Source organism: Salarias fasciatus, chromosome 11 (assembly GCF_902148845.1).
Source record: "Salarias fasciatus chromosome 11, fSalaFa1.1, whole genome shotgun sequence".
Classification (NCBI taxonomy): Eukaryota; Metazoa; Chordata; class Actinopteri; order Blenniiformes; family Blenniidae; genus Salarias; species Salarias fasciatus.
In genome coordinates, this window is record NC_043755.1 from 26,579,708 (window position 1) to 26,596,643 (window position 16,936).

Below are 16,936 nucleotides of genomic sequence, written 5' to 3' on the forward strand. Positions count from 1 at the left end.
GCAGGAAGGAGGAGGTCTGGAATCCTCCACCTGCTAATGAGGCCGTCTGCTGTCATCAAACAACTCCCATGATTCTCCACGGCGTCTCGGTGACAGCAGCCGCCGTCAGGAGCGGCACACCAGCAACAACGCCGCTGTCAATACGACTTCACACAACCAGCGCACGAACACACACTCCACCGTCAGACGGTTCAGGAGGAAACATTCCTGTCACTCAGCCTCTCAGGTCTCATATGGAGACGCGGGATGTATAAAATATAAGCTCATCTGCTCCTCTCAGGTTTGGTAAATCAACAGAAAATGTCTTTTACTTCAATGTGATTAAAGAATCTGAAAGCCTCTTCTGACCGAGTGCCGACTCTTCCAGAAACACTGAAAGTGTAGAATAATTACATCAGTCCTCAGCTTCACACTCCATTCACTCTATACAACCGAAACACAGAAACCTGCAGCACATTTCCATAGGCTGTAAACCGTCCCGGTGCTCCAGAGTCTGCAGGGCCTGAGGACAACAGGACCAAACAGAAGCTATGAGTGTTTTTACAGCTGTGAGGACGAGTCAGGCCCGCTGCAGCACAAATACCTCATTAATCGTTATCGACACGGAGAGTTTTTAGGTTGGGGAACTTTCTGAAACTCTGCCGTTGAAGAATCTTCGCTGCAGTTTGGCTGGATTGGTTAATTGGTTAGGTATCAGAAAATCCAGCCAATCACCTCACCAGTCGTTTTCACATCAGCTGCCGTCCACTGAGCCCTGTGAGCAACGTCAGCTCACCTGGCACTAGTCCAGAGGCTAGCCTGTTAGCAGTCCAGTAGCTCACCTGGTACTAGTCCAGAGGCTAGCCTGTTACCAGTCCAGCAGATTACCTGGTACTAGTCCAGAGGCTAGCCTGTTAGCAGTAAAGTAGCTAACCTAATGAAAGAATTGGATGAGGAAAGTATTGGGACCAGCCAAAACTCAAATCTGAAGAATGGAATCGGTATTTGGGGCCAATAAGTGTCTTCGAGACATCCCCGCTATCAAAATTGCAAACCTTTGAGTTCTTCAAGAATGTTCCATCTTTTAACTCAGGAAAGTTGTGGTTTAGCCACATCTAAGCACGGTGCTGTGATTATCAACCAGCAGGAGACACTTTAGGCAGCCTGACGAGCAACGGGGAAACAGCCTGGAGAGCAGGCCAGGCTGGACCGCCGTCAGCACCACACACCTGCAGAGGAAAAGCCACCATCAGGGCGACACCCGAGGCCGGAGCTGCTCGGGCAGTGTCACAGCAACAGCAGCAACGTTCAGAATCAAACAGGGAAACTTTCTGACAGGCTGGGTCAGGAGATGCTGAGCAGGCAGGGGTGGAAAAGGAGCGTTTAAGGAACAAACATCCTGCTCAGACTGACCCTACAGAGGAGTTACTGGAGCAAGCTAACACTGTGTCTAACAGCTCTTCTCCAGCAAAGACGACACGCCGTCTCCATCAGTACAGCATCATCTGCATACTGGCAAAATGGCAACTTTTTGATTGTGCTGTTAAATAAATCCTGTTGGGCAAGTTTGACTTTGTGGTGGTTTCCTGGAGGCTGTGGGTGGAGGACGAGCTACGCCCACTGAGTGATCAGTACTGAAGGCCACTGCTTCTCATTGGCATGCCGTGGGACAGTGCAGACGTATAAATGTCCATTTGGCTGGCTTCCCAGCACTCCCGGCGTCAGGAGAGGGACCATGACGTGGTCAACTCCCCTCAGCCTCCACCCGTCTGACTGCTCTCCCAGCCAGCCTCCACCCTCGCCCTCCACGGAAACCATCTCCTCCTGTCTCCCTGAAGACAAGCATCACTTTGAGGACGCATCAAAATGTTCTTCCAACCAATAAAGACAGATTTGATGCTGTTTTCATCCTGAAGTATTAAGTGAAAGTTTCTTTTTCCCTCCAGTCTCTGCTCCGGAGCTGCTCTTCATATCAGCTCAGGCAGTCTGCACAGTCAGCTATTTATATTTTTGTTCTTGTACACAATACCATATGTGGAAGACATTTCAGTTTGTGAGCATTAACAACCTGCTACCAGCTGAAACCATCTGAGACCCTCCAACCTCACAGCGAACCCCCACCCTGACGTGAAGGCGACCCTCAACCCCGACGGCCGTGAAGGCAGCTCTGTCCTGCTGTCCTGAAGGCGAAGGCTTTGGACCAGCAGCCTGTCCCACTGGGGACATCCGTCTCTTTACCGGAGGACATGTTAACAACACTGTTAAAGATAAATCTAGACTGTGGCAGATAAAAAACTTCTTAAAAAGTTATTCATGTTCAAATACCTTCAGTGAAAGAAGGTAAAAGACTGATAAAAAGTCTAAAATAGAGTTTAAATGTTTCAGAAAGTGGATCTGATGTTTCCACGCTGACAAATGAGTCAAACACGGTTCATAGATAGATATGGTACGCAGACATTCTGGATTTAACGTCACACTATCAGCAGAGTCTCAAAAGCATCGATTACAGAAACAGCTGCTTCCACTTTGTCTTTAACCCAGAGATTTCTTATCAAACCTGCTGTAATGTGAGAACTACGAACGCCTCTGAGACTTCCTCTTGAGGACGTCTCTGAAGACGTCTCTGCTGTCTCTGAGGACAACTCTGAACGTCTTTGGGCGATCTGTCACATCAATGAATTTACAACCAGCATAATGACCAGTGAGTGGAGTTCAGGTCTGATTGGTCCTTCACACAGAACCATCAGCACGAGGGCCACTTCAACGCCTTCACTGTGGAAGCACTCCATGTTAATGACGGTGACTCTCTTTCCATGTGAATAGGAGCCTCAGTGCAGGTCTCGTCCGTCTGTCCTGTCTCTCTGTCCCCTCCTGTCCTGGCGGACTCTGCGGCCCTCGGACAGGTACCAGCAGCTCTGCAGGGCTTTACACGGACCAAACAGAGCAGAGCAGAGGGCTCCAGCTGATCCCAGATCAGAGGCCACATGGTCCACTGTCATGTCAACGGGGACGGACGAGCTGGACACCCGGCAGCGTTTAAATGACGTCTCCTTCACTGTGCTTTCTGTGTGAAAAGACTGGAGCACATTGAGAGGAGCAATTAATTTAAATCCTTTCACGAAGTTGAGTGATTCTCAAGAGGACAGCTACAACTTCAATATCAGCGTCTCAGAGGACACCGTGGACGTTTCACTGTGTCAGAGGACACGGTGAAACGTCCAAAACTACGACTTACATTTATTTTACTCTGCAAATCTGCTTGAAGGTGTGAAATCCTGTGAACCGGGTTTCTATCATGACTAATGAGGGTAAAGGCCGTCCCACACTATTTCTCACTAATACAGCCACACATGGCCACCTCGCTGCTGATGCTATGAAGGAGTAAGCTAGCTACCGCCACCGCTACAACGCTGACCTTTGACCTGCGTCACTGCTTTGTATACCGATCTCAGCGGGGCAAGCAATCCACAGCGAAGGAGCAAAAACCGGGAAACTCTGCTTCTCCCTGCAGACTGTGCTGGATCCTCCAGTGGACCAGTTTTGGTCCACTGGCCTCATGTTTGACGCCCGTCCCGCTGCGACATGAAGTAGCAGAGACGTTTGTTTTGCGTCTCAAAGCGCGAGCGTCAGCGCTGCCGAGTGGTTTAAAGGATCCCGGGACCTCGTTAGAATAAGCACCCAGCTCCACGTCACTTCCAAGCTGACCCTGCCGGCCAGACAGCTCTCTGACCACCGGCCGACCCACTCCAGCCAGAACCAGCACGGCCGGACCTGGAAACACCTGCAGAGCAAACAGAGGATGACGCCGCCAGGCTGGGTTAACATCCAGGGACGTGGCACCGCCGTCTGGATCAATCAGCTGGATACGAACCGGTGTTCCAGTCAGGGTTTTCCCATGTTGATCAGTGAAACATGAAGCTTTCAAACATCATCCAGGACTGAAGCAACGCTGTTCCTGCAGCAGCAGGAGAGAACGCTGCTAATTATAACGTATTATCTGACGGGATGATATCAACACAGTGGATCAGTTTCTCTTTAATCCAGCTGTCCTTCAGATTTTAGTTCAGAGCAGAACTTCCTCAGTGTTCTTCCTTTCGTTAGCTGGTTCGCTCTTTAGAGGAAGTTATTGTGGTGACTTCCTGGTTAGAAGAGAACCAGAGTCATGACATGGAAAAAAAGGGTTGACCCTGAAGTCCCCTCATGAAGACACTAACCAGCTTCATACTGCAGACCTCGGGTACATACAGCACTGCACGAGGCCTGCAGCATCTTCAGACCTGCTGCCTTTGTTGGATGGGATCTGCTCCGCCAGCCCTGAGCTGCAGGAAGCGGGGCAGAAGATGCTGGTGATGGGTGAAGACGAAGGCCTCTGATGCAGCTGAGGCTGGATCTTTACCAGGCCTCTGGCCAGGGTGAGAGCTCACACTGAGTCAATCCACTTAGTGCCAAAAACATTCCAACCAACTTCAACTCCCAACAACAGAAACACTCCACTTCACCAGAGGACCGAGGTTCCTGGAGAGAATCCCAGCTGAGGAGGCTGGTGGAGGATCCGTCACCAGGAAGACACGTTACAGGAACCTCTGCCTTCCACCCAGGAGGCCCTGCAGACGGACTGCTCTCCTCCAGTAGGAGGCGCTGCAGACGGACTGCTCTCCTCCAGGAGGCGCTGCAGACGGACTGCTCTCCTCCAGTAGGAGGCGCTGCAGACGGACTGCTCTCCTCCAGTAGGAGGCGCTGCAGACGGACTGCTCTCCTCCAGTAGGAGGCGCTGCAGACGGACTGCTCTCCTCCAGGAGGAGGCGCTGCAGACGGACTGCTCTCCTCCAGTAGGAGGCGCTGCAGACGGACTGCTCTCCAGGAGGAGGCCCTGCAGACGGACTGCTGTCCAGTAGGAGGCGCTGCAGACGGACTGCTCTCCTCCAGGAGGAGGCCCTGCAGATGGACTGCTGTCCAGTAGGAGGCGCTGCAGACGGACTGCTCTCCTCCAGGAGGCCCTGCAGACGGACTGCTCTCCTCCAGTAGGAGGCGCTGCAGACGGACTGCTCTCCTCCAGGAGGCCCTGCAGACGGACTGCTCTCCTCCAGGAGGAGGCGCTGCAGACGGACTGCTGTCCAGTAGGAGGCGCTGCAGACGGACTGCTGTCCAGTAGGAGGCGCTGCAGACGGACTGCTCTCCTCCAGGAGGAGGCCCTGCAGACGGACTGCTCTCCTCCAGTAGGAGGCGCTGCAGACGGACTGCTCTCCAGGAGGAGGCGCTGCAGACGGACTGCTCTCCAGTAGGAGGCGCTGCAGACGGACTGCTCTCCTCCTGGAGGCGCTGCAGACGGACTGCTGTCCAGTAGGAGGCGCTGCAGACGGACTGCTCTCCAGTAGGAGGCGCTGCAGACGGACTGCTCTCCTCCTGGAGGCGCTGCAGATGGACTGCTCTCCAGTAGGAGGCGCTGCAGACGGACTGCTGTCCAGTAGGAGGCGCTGCAGACGGACTGCTCTCCAGTAGGAGGCGCTGCAGACGGACTGCTCTCCTCCTGGAGGCGCTGCAGACGGACCGCTGTCCAGTAGGAGGCGCTGCAGATGGACTGCTCTCCAGTAGGAGGCGCTGCAGATGGACTGCTCTCCTCCAGTAGGAGGCCCTGCAGACAGACTGCTCTCCTCCAGTAGGAGGCGCTGCAGACAGACTGCTCTCCTCCAGTAGGAGGCGCTGCAGACGGACTGCTCTCCTCCAGTAGGAGGCGCTGCAGACAGACTGCTCTCCTCCAGTAGGAGGCCCTGCAGACAGACTGCTCTCCTCCAGTAGGAGGCGCTGCAGACAGACTGCTCTCCTCCAGTAGGAGGCGCTGCAGACGGACTGCTCTCCTCCAGTAGGAGGCGCTGCAGACAGACTGCTCTCCTCCAGGAGGAGGCGCTGCAGACGGACTGCTCTCCTCCAGTAGGAGGCCCTGCAGACAGACTGCTCTCCTCCAGTAGGAGGCGCTGCAGACGGACTGCTCTCCTCCAGGAGGCGCTGCAGACGGACTGCTCTCCTCCAGTAGGAGGCGCTGCAGACGGACTGCTCTCCTCCAGGAGGCCCTGCAGACGGACTGCTCTCCTCCAGGAGGAGGCGCTGCAGACGGACTGCTGTCCAGTAGGAGGCGCTGCAGACGGACTGCTGTCCAGTAGGAGGCGCTGCAGACGGACTGCTCTCCTCCAGGAGGAGGCCCTGCAGACGGACTGCTCTCCTCCAGTAGGAGGCCCTGCAGACGGACTGCTCTCCAGGAGGAGGCGCTGCAGACGGACTGCTCTCCAGTAGGAGGCGCTGCAGACGGACTGCTCTCCTCCTGGAGGCGCTGCAGACGGACTGCTGTCCAGTAGGAGGCGCTGCAGACGGACTGCTCTCCAGTAGGAGGCGCTGCAGACGGACTGCTCTCCTCCTGGAGGCGCTGCAGATGGACTGCTCTCCAGTAGGAGGCGCTGCAGACGGACTGCTCTCCAGTAGGAGGCGCTGCAGACGGACTGCTCTCCTCCTGGAGGCGCTGCAGACGGACTGCTGTCCAGTAGGAGGCGCTGCAGATGGACTGCTCTCCAGTAGGAGGCGCTGCAGATGGACTGCTCTCCTCCAGTAGGAGGCCCTGCAGACAGACTGCTCTCCTCCAGTAGGAGGCGCTGCAGACAGACTGCTCTCCTCCAGTAGGAGGCGCTGCAGACGGACTGCTCTCCTCCAGTAGGAGGCGCTGCAGACAGACTGCTCTCCTCCAGTAGGAGGCCCTGCAGACAGACTGCTCTCCTCCAGTAGGAGGCGCTGCAGACAGACTGCTCTCCTCCAGTAGGAGGCGCTGCAGACGGACTGCTCTCCTCCAGTAGGAGGCGCTGCAGACAGACTGCTCTCCTCCAGGAGGAGGCGCTGCAGACGGACTGCTCTCCTCCAGTAGGAGGCCCTGCAGACAGACTGCTCTCCTCCAGTAGGAGGCGCTGCAGACGGACTGCTCTCCTCCAGGAGGCGCTGCAGACGGACTGCTCTCCTCCAGGAGGCGCTGCAGACGGACTGCTCTCCTCCAGGAGGCGCTGCAGACGGACTGCTCTCCTCCAGTAGGAGGCGCTGCAGACGGACTGCTCTCCTCCAGTAGGAGGCGCTGCAGACAGACTGCTCTCCTTCAGTAGGAGGTGCTGCAGACGGACTGCTCTCCTCCAGTAGGAGGCGCTGCAGACGGACTGCTCTCCTCCAGGAGGCGCTGCAGACGGACTGCTCTCCAGGAGGAGGTCCTGCCACAGACTGTCTCGGCCTGTCTCTGTCCTCTCCCTGTCCTCCCCGTGGCACACACACTTCCTCCCCTCGGGGACGGTGAATCAGGAGCGGGGCTCAGACTGTACAGGAGGCGGCAGCACGGCGCTGCGGCAGAGCTTCCCTCCCATCAGCACCTCCGCTCGCCACAATGGAGAAGCTCCCTGCTAGCAGAGGGAAGGCAGGAGGGAGGGGCTGGCGGTTCAGCACACACACACAGACACACACACACACACACACACACACACACACACACACACACACACACACACACATCCCTTTCCATCCCGAGTCACTCGTCACATCCTCTACATGGAGACACACTCAGGTGGACCCTCCACTTTCAGGACGCCATGCAAGCATGACAACCTGCAACACACACACACACACACACACACACACACACACACACTGATCTGTACACGATCGCCCGTAAAGTGTTAGTCGTGCAAGCCGCATCTTGAGAATACTATTCCTGCTCATCCACACACACACACACACACACACACACACACACACACACACACACACACACACACACACACACACACACACACACAGAGAAAATAGAGGCAGGCGCGGGGAGGTGGGGGTGGGGGGTGCGGGGCTGGATCTGGCCGGCGGTCTTACCTTCCAGCAGCCACAGCTCACCTGGACGCCTCTGAGGAGCAGACACAGCGCATTCAGGCCACCTTCCTTCTCTCCCTGCAAACCAGCTCAAAACATCCCTCTCTCCCTCCCTCTCTCTCTCCCTCTCGCCTCCCTGTCTCCGGCTCCGTTTGCAACCTGGAAATGAGGAGAGTGTACTACGAGCAGAGGGAGGGGGCTGAAACCGGAGACGGCGGGGCGCTGTCGGCCCGCCGGCCCTGAAGGACTGCGGGTCCGTGGCTGAGGGGGACCGGAGACGGACCCTGACGGACCACAGACGTCTGCCACGCGACCAACGGGGGAGGGGGGGGCGCAAGGCTGCCTGCACACCCGAGAGTCCCCCCTCTGCTGGCAGATGGTACAGCCCAGCTGAGTTTAAGGAAGCAAGCAGTGACTACAGCAGCAGAGGCAGGGGAAGCAGCAGCAGGCTGCTGGAGGGATGGCGACGGAGGACAGGAGGGCACAGAGACCCCTCCTCAGGAGCACACCCCCACCCTGTCCCACCACCACCCACCACCCAGGGCTGCCAACACTCAGAGACTGAAATAAGGGACACCTCCTGTGGGCAGCTGAAAAAAACTGGGTTTTTGGGGGTAAAAACGCACATATAACAGCATTTTGCCACAGTTATACCTATTACAGACTATGAAAACACATGAGGCCACTGCATTACACTGACAGTAACAAGATAATAATAACTGATGATCAGTTTGATCAGTTTGTATTTGAGGCCTACAGTGAGACAGTTATTCAAGTATCATCATGATGGACAGCAGCTCTCAGCCACTGCACCGGACCAGAGCAGCTCAGCAGCTCCTTCAGAGGCGACTGAGACCCTCAGAGCAGGAAGGAGCTACCACAGGCCTCTCATCCCCACCGCTGTCAGATTACTGTGTAGAATATGTGCCGTAACTCTGGACATTATAGTATCCTGCACCCCCCCCCCCTTAAGAAATTCAGTGACACTTTATCATCCATTCACTCTGCTAAAACATATTTTATATATTATATAACGTACTGCATGATTATATGTTGCATATTGTATTGTATATATTGTATATATTGTATATAATAGATATTTCCTGTTATATTTTTAAGATTCATGTTGTACATACTTCACTGTCTTTTGCTCCTATTATCAATCCTACTGCGATTTGCACTATTTCTCGTTCTTGTTCTTTATTATCTTCATTACTTTTGCACTAGCCTCGTAAACCGGCCCCGCCCACTCGTCATCCACATTTGGATTTTGGAGCTGGGGAGGGTCTGGAGACGAGCCAATGGAAAGAGAATGCGACTTGGCCGTGAAACGGCCGAGCCAATCAGCGTTGCCGCTTTTTGTCTTCAAATTTTTTTTGGCGAATTCCGGTGGCTAAACCAGAAGTGAGGCCATCACTGCGCGTAGCGGAGATTACGGAGATAAACTTTAACCGTCGTCTGAAAGCTGCAATAAGCAAAGTTACAGCCGAAACGCCATCAAGCAAGAGCCAGAGTCTGCGCCTGGTGAGTTTCTAACAGCAAAAGACGTTTTGGCGTGTTGTTGCGTGCCGAGAAGCTAGAGCTAAAGCGCTAATGCTAACCCTTACAGAAGCTAACGCATTTTGATGACGTATTGTTTAGAAGCGCTGATTGGCTGAAGTGCGCTGTCAGTCAAAGGAGAAACCGACACCCCCTCCACGAAGTCTATATCAGGTTGTCCCCAGACCCGCCCCAGCTCCAAAATCCAGATGTGGATGTTTAGTGGGGGGGGGGGGGTTCTGAGTCTATACACCTGTAATTTTCTACACTGAGAATCTTTTCTATTCTATATTTATTGTGAAAGGTACAAAGTAACATGAAGCAACTGCTGTCTCTTTTCTTATTCTGTTTGGAGCAATGCTTAAAGGAACTCCCCTCTGGGACTAATTATTTCTCAATCTGAAATTGGTAGAAACAGCAACGAAAAGCTGAAACAGCTAAAAGTCTGGTTGTGTTGACAGTTCTATCATAACTACAGTCAAACCTGCGTATGTTGATGAAAGCCTTCCATCCCCCTGACACACTGGTGCTTCAGTATAGGCAGCCTCTGCTTGTTTCCCTCTGGTTCTCACCCAGTGTTCAGCCAATCATCACTCTGCATTCATCCTTTGGAACAAGATGAACCCGAACAGAAAACCCCGAACACGGAGGAGAACCGCGGTGAAGAGGACTGGTCACACAGAGGCTTCCCCGCCACGCTCCGAGCCCCCCGCCTCTGCCTCCAACCCCCTGCTCCCCCTCCACCCCCCGCTCCCCCCTCCATCCCCGCTCCCCCCCGCTCCCCCCTCCACCCCCCTGCCTCTGCCTCCACCCCCCCGCTCCCCTGCTCCCCCCTCCTCCCCCCTCCACCCCCTGCTCCCCCACCTCCCCCTCCACCCCCCGCTCCCCCCCTCCACCCCCTGCTCCCCCTCCACCCCCCCGCTCCCCCCCCTGCTCCCCCCTCCACCCCCTGCTCCCCCTCCACCCCCTGCTCCCCCACCTCCCCCTCCACCCCCCGCTCCCCCCTCCACCCCCTGCTCCCCCTCCACCCCCCTGCCTCTGCCTCCACCCCCCGCTCCCCCTGCTCCCCCCTCCACCCCCTGCTCCCCCCTCCACCCCCCTCCACCCCCCGCTCCCCCCACTCCCCCCTCCAGGAGCAGGATGACCTTGACAGCCCGTGTCTGCTGTGGACGGAGAGGCGGCTCTGCTGAAGCTTTATCAGGTACGGCTGTTCTGCAGAGACGTGAGAGGGTGAATGATAACTCTGTCATCAGGCTCATTCAGCTTCAGCCTTTTAAAACGAGAGACAGCAACTGACGGGCGACCAGACCGTGTGAACACACACTGGAGAGGGCGGCGGTTACCTGGTCTGCAGCCCGTGGCTCTGCAGGGTCCTGCTGCCTGAGGCGGTCTGGGGAGCGCTAACCCTGACCTCCAGTGACCCGCCTCCACCACGCCCCTCCAGCTGTCCAGATGAGGTTTATCCAGTCACTCTGCTGACTGACTGAATGAATGAATGAATGAATGAATGACGGGAGGAGCTGGCCGCTGTCTTCCCGCCGCAGACCCACATCAGCATCATAATAGGATTTGTAGAGCTGAGTCACATGACGGGGCCGATGATCCACATCTGTAACCTGGATGAGTGTCTGACCTACATTGCTCAGCAGCACTCCCTCCAGCAGAGACCCCCCCTCCTCCTCACGCACGTCTTCAAACACCTCAGAGCGTACATTTACACACCTCTTTTACACCTTATAGCACCTTCACTGACGTACTGAGCCCTCTGAGGTCTGTGGCGGCGGCGGCGGCGGCCTGCAGGGTGACGGTGTTTACCGCCTTTCACAACAGACGACGAAGGCAAACCGGCTGGAGTGAAACGATACGGAATCAATGCACCGCAGTCCGAAGCCCTTCGACGCCGTCCACAGTGACGAACCACGTTGAGCTGCGATCAGGAATGGTCTGACAGACAGGACTGTGACGTGTAATCAATCAGTCGATGAATCAATCAGTCGATGAATCAATCAGTCGATGAATCAATCAGTCGATGAATCAATCAGTCGATGAATCAATCAGTCAATGAATCAATCAGTCGATGAATCAATCAGTCAATGAATCAATCGGTCTCTCGATGTCTGGAAACAGCCTTCAGCAGACGCTGTGCTCGTCTTTACATCATGTATCAAGTATTGTGACGTGACTCCTGAGGAGTTACATTTCTCTGCCCTCACATCTCTAATATCTCAGTGGGACGGAGGAAGATCATGATGGCCGAACTAAAAAGTTTGTGTCTGACTTGATCTGAGCGGAGGTAGTGTTTCTGCAGGGATGGTCTCTGGAGCATGAGATCACCCTCACAGCCGGACGGACGGTTCGCGCTGAGCTTCCAGGACGGGCAGCCCGGCCGGCCCACAGGAGGAAGACCCGCTGCCGACGGCCTGAACCCGGAGGCGGACGCTCGTGGTCGGATTACTGACCGGCCGACGGCAGACGACACAGACACTGTAATGAAGCCTGGCTGGAAAAAGCGCTGAGCGAAGCAGGACCTACCTCCTGGAGGAACGCGCCGACAGACTGACAGGGGCAGACGTGGAGAACGCTGCCGAAGCACCACATCCTCTGAACGCCCGCCATGACGGCATGCACGGCCCGGACACCAAGAGTCCAGCTGCTGAGAGCCGCAGGCTGTTTATACCGCTGTGTGTGTGTGTGTGTGTGTGTGTGTGTTGTGTGTGGTGTGTGTTCGTGACATCACACTCCTGTCTGGCCTAAATTCCTCTTGAACTCAGACGGCAACATCTGCCGCTGTGTGTGAGGATTTAACGTGCCGCTGACGCCTCTGGCTTCCCTCCACAAGGAGGCGGGCGTCCATGTTTCCCCTCCGTCACTCGGCGTTATCATTCCACTGCACGCCCCACGCCACCGCCGCCGCCACCGCCGCCGCCGCCGCCGCCGCCGCCGCCGCCGCCGCCTCGCCCCGCAGATCAATACAGGAGCACAACACAACCCAACGCGCCGGCTGGGGAGCCCTGAGCTCAGGCCTCACACCCGGCCTCCTCACACACCCACCGCCTCACACACCGGCCTCCTCACACACGCGCCGCCTCACAAATACCGGCCTCCTCACACCCCGCCGCCTCACACCCCGCCGCCTCACACACCAGCGCCTCAACACAACCGGCTCTCACCACACCGGCCGCCTCACACACCGCCAACACCGGCCGCCTCACACACCGGCCTCCTCACACACCGGCCGCCTCACACACCAGCCGCCTCACACACCAGCCGCCTCACACACCGGCCTCCTCACACACCGGCCGCCTCACACACCAGCCGCCTCACACACTGCGCCGCTCTGGACGCTCTGCGACGGAAACACAGGGGTGAGCATCGGCATGCAGATCAGCAGGACGGCGCCTCTCAGCCACACAGAGCTGCAGCTGAATTCCAAGAAGCTCTCAGAGGTCCTGTCCAGCACACACACACCTGAGCAGAGTGTGTGTGTGTGTGTGGACCCTCCGGTGGGGGGTGCTGGCTCAGGTGGAGGAGGCCTGGTCACTGGGCTGCAGCCTGACAGGCTGACAGGAGGGTTAACACTCCGCCCGGCCAGCAGGGGGCAGCGAGTCCCAGTCGGGCCTGAACGGAGGCAGACCTGGACTCTGGCTGCTGCTCTGATTTTCAGGTGCAGATGGAACCAGGAAACATGAACCAGCTGCAGCTGAAGGCAGTGGACACGTGGTGCAGATTTTCACGGGAAAACTCCCAAAGTTCCTCATTCCTCAGGCTCACGTTTGTCTCCTGACGTTGTGAGCTGAACATTTCTTAAAGAATATTGATCGTACAGTCAATTTTAAATCAGACAACAGAAAAAGTGGGGAGAGCCTCTCACTGGCTGTCATGCTTTGTGATGATTTTCCAGACTGCAGGAAGGCGTCACACCTGTCTGTAGGACTCATTATGGGATGCTGAGTGCAGTGGGTGTGCAGGAGTTCCTGGATGGACCAGATGTTGAAGAGCAGAGAAGCAGGCGTCATGACGGGAATCAATAATACAGCTTCAGCCCCTCGTTCCGCTCAGAGACAAACAGTACAGCAGGGAAAGCTGGAGGATCCACAGCGAGCTCAACCCCGCTCTGAGGAGGAAGGCCTCCGGACGGAGGAGACGTCCGTCAGACGACGCCCCCATCAAGGAAATAATCCGTCACAGTTCACCTCAGTTCATCAGTGGATCTGAAGGAAAGCTGCTGTCTTACAGGGTTCCACTAGGCGTGTCAACGTCTGCACGTGTCAATGTGCGCACGGATAATAAATCATAACCGTTTAGGAAACTCAATAACCGTGAACACATCATTTTCCTCCTCCTCCTGGTTCTTTTTTTTCACCTATCTATAGTAATTTTTGGAGCGATAATGTTTCCTGAAAGCTATCTGGTGCAATGTTAACATTGATTTGAAAAAAACCCCCACAGCCACAGCCGGTGTTGCGCCCTCTGTTAGCGATGGCGGCTAACAGAGGGCGGAGCGCCGAGTGGCGCTTTTCAGACTGGAACTACAGCTGGGTGGAGGCTGAGCCGGGTACGGGGTCTGCCAGAGACCAGTCGCCACGGAAACCCGAACAAGCTGCAGGGACAGACGCTGCTAGCATTGATGCTAACGCTAGCTAGCGAGCTACCGCTAGCGGTTCACAAGCTAGCATGAGGGATTTTAAAGACAACAAATCAAAGAGATCAGATAGTAATAATAATAATAACAATAATAATAATAAAGTAATCACAACATTACAAACTGGACAAAAACAAAAGGCCTGAGTACAATGAATGTAGAAGAAGTGTTTTCCACTCAGCACATCACATCTGTCTTCTCCTGAAGTCACTGCTCTGGGCTGTGGAACAATGTCCCGCCCACAGCTAAATTTTGATGCCAAAATGTTCATTTTTACTGCAAATGAATATCGGTTTGACATATCAGTTATTGGTTTCCATAAGTACTAATAATCGGCATCGGCCCTAAAAAAGCCATATCGGTCGATCCTTAGTTATTAGTTATTATTATTTCTGATACATGTAATTACATTTATCACACACACACACACACTCACACTCACAGACAATAATACAGTCATATCTCATCCATAACTTCCCCAAAACTCCAATATTTTCTTATTTGGTCCCCTGTATGTCCTGTACTGTAGGAATAAAGAAAAAAAAGAATAGAATAAACAATGGAGAATCCTGGTTGAGCTAAAGTTGTAGGCTACTCTAACGCTAAAAAATACGTTAAAATCAATGTTATCATTAACCGATGCGCGTCCCCGTCGGGGCAGTCTGTTTTCGGCAGGCAGTCTGTTTTCGGCACGGTAACCAGTCGACCCCCAGTCGACCCGACCAACTCGGCCCCACGCGTCTAATGTCACGCCACACACTGAAAACTGAAAAAAATGTACCGGTAGGTCTGTGACAGGCTGGTGTTGATTCCTCCCGCTTCCATAGCAGCAGCGCACCAGACACATTTACCGGTAATTTTTTTTCAGTTTTCAACGTGTGGCGTGAGAGCGTGACAGAAGACGCCTGGGGCCGAGCTGGTCGGAGTCCACTTGGCTTGGGGCCGACTTGACTGTAATCCGCTGCCGGCCGCCGGCCGACCGCTCTCGGCGTCCTGGCGAGCGGGCTGTCCGCCGGCGAGCGGGCTGTCCGCCGGCGAGCGGGCTGTCCACTGGCGTCCGGCCCTTCCCCTCGTCGGACGGCTGTGCAGTCGCGCGCCGTGCTCTCCGGTTGGGAGACTGCAGGACGGACGGTGTGGTTCTGGTGACTGACGGGTCAGAGGTGGAGCATCTGCCTGAAGATTCATGTTTGCCGTTCTGTTTGAACTGGCTAGCTTAGCTACAAGCAAGCAGAAGTTGTTTGCTCATGTGATCACATCGCAATGCATTATGGGAACCGTAGTCAAGACAAGGGACTGACAACCGGGTGGTCTTTATAACCGCATTTTCTGCGAAAAAGGCACACCGAAATATAAGGCAGACCGTTGAGCTTTGAGAAAATCGGAGGCTTTTAGGTGAGCCTTAATAGTGCGGAAAATACGTTTTTTTTTTTTTAATCGGATATTGGTGGAAAAAAAGGCCGATGCCAATTATTAGAAAAATGCCCAATATCGGCCGATAACATCGGCCAGGCCGATAACTGGTCGATCCTTAGTATTTAGTGTGTTTTATCACATGCACCTCCTCCACCCACACCCCCTCTAAATCTCCTCCACCCACAATCAGTCTCCAGTTGTGATGGAGGCAGTTCTAGACGACCTGATCCTGATCCACGTGTCCAGTTTGTTGACAGCCTCCTCCTCCTCCACACCATTACAAGCTATACGAGGGGGAACCCAAAAGTCCCCGGACTGTGGTTATAACTTTTTATTTTTTTATTTTCACATTTAATCAACACTGTCACCTTCACAGTCCTCTCCTTCAGCTTGAATCCAGCGCTGCAGCCGGGATTTCCACTGCTCAAAGCAGTCGGCAAACTCCTGCGTAATGATCGCTTTAAGAGCGTTCTTCGATTTTTTCTGCAGCTCTTCCTCATCATCAAATCTCCGCCCCTTCAGTTCCTTTTTCATTCTTGTGAAGAGACAGAAGTCGCAAGATGCTAAATGGAGGGGATACGGCGGATGGGGCAGCAGGGCCATGCCGTTTTTCACCAGGAACTGTTTTACCGCAGAGCCCTGTGCGCTGGCGCCTTGTCGTGATGGAGCCTCCAGTCCCCCTCCCCCACAGCGCCGCCGCTTCAGCCTGACCGCCTCCCGGAGCGCCGCAGCACTTCCAGGTGAAAGTCCTGGTTGACGGTTTGCCTCAGCGGCACAAACTCGCTGTGGACCGTCCCTTTGACGTCAAAAAAGCAGATCAGCTTCGATTTTGCGGACATTGTCCTCTGTGCGGGAGGTGGAGGGTCGGCCGGAGCGAGGCGAGTCTTCAATGGACATCTGACCACTCTTACAGCGCCCATAGACCTGTGTTCTCCCCAGAGCCTCATCTTTATACGCGGTGTGGATCATGGTGAGTGTTTCTGTTGCCGTTTTTCCCAGTAGAAAATAAAATCGGGTTCCGCCATTTTCAGATTGTTCGAAGAAGGGACATAAACACTGCCTGTGAGCTGCCTGTGCGTCTTTGGGAGGTGAAAACTTTCACAGTGATGCTGAAGGCTATGCTATAGCGACATATAACGGCCAAAAGTCTGAAATCTTTCTTGTTTTTTTTTTTTTTTATAACCACAGTCCGGGAACTTTTGGGTCCCCCCTCGTATTGTCATTTCTCCCTGTGGCTCTAAAGTTTGTCGTCTGCAGGATAAAATGATGTAGTTCATCTGCCAGGCCTTTAGGAGGCGCTGTAAGTCTGACATGTACACACTAGAGATGAGTGGATTGCGGTTGCACCCGCGGAGCCCGCGGATAACCGCGGATCGGGCGAATGACGTGTCGAAAAATTAAGATTTTAATGACATTCGGGCGGGTTGCGGTTGAAGCACTCAAATATAAAAAGGAACATTTCAATAGCCAAAACACTAT

The 16,936-nt window shown here is 54.6% G+C and overlaps 1 protein-coding gene across 5 annotated transcripts in view; it reads right to left on the reverse strand.

Annotated features, from left to right (window-relative positions):
• cdk14 (cyclin dependent kinase 14) overlaps positions 1-16,936 on the reverse strand; it is a 108,136-nt gene that overhangs the window by 68,713 nt on the left and 22,487 nt on the right. Inside the window, exon 1 of one of the 5 annotated variants that reach the window (XM_030103542.1) lies at positions 11,935-11,958. The exons of 2 other annotated variants lie outside the window; for them this stretch is intronic. The gene's annotated coding sequence lies outside the window, so the exon portion shown is untranslated. Of the gene's footprint in view, positions 1-7,866; positions 8,047-11,934; positions 11,959-16,936 lie in introns of those variants that run through there. 2 more of the 5 variants (XM_030103541.1, XM_030103540.1) reach the window with 2 other exon arrangements.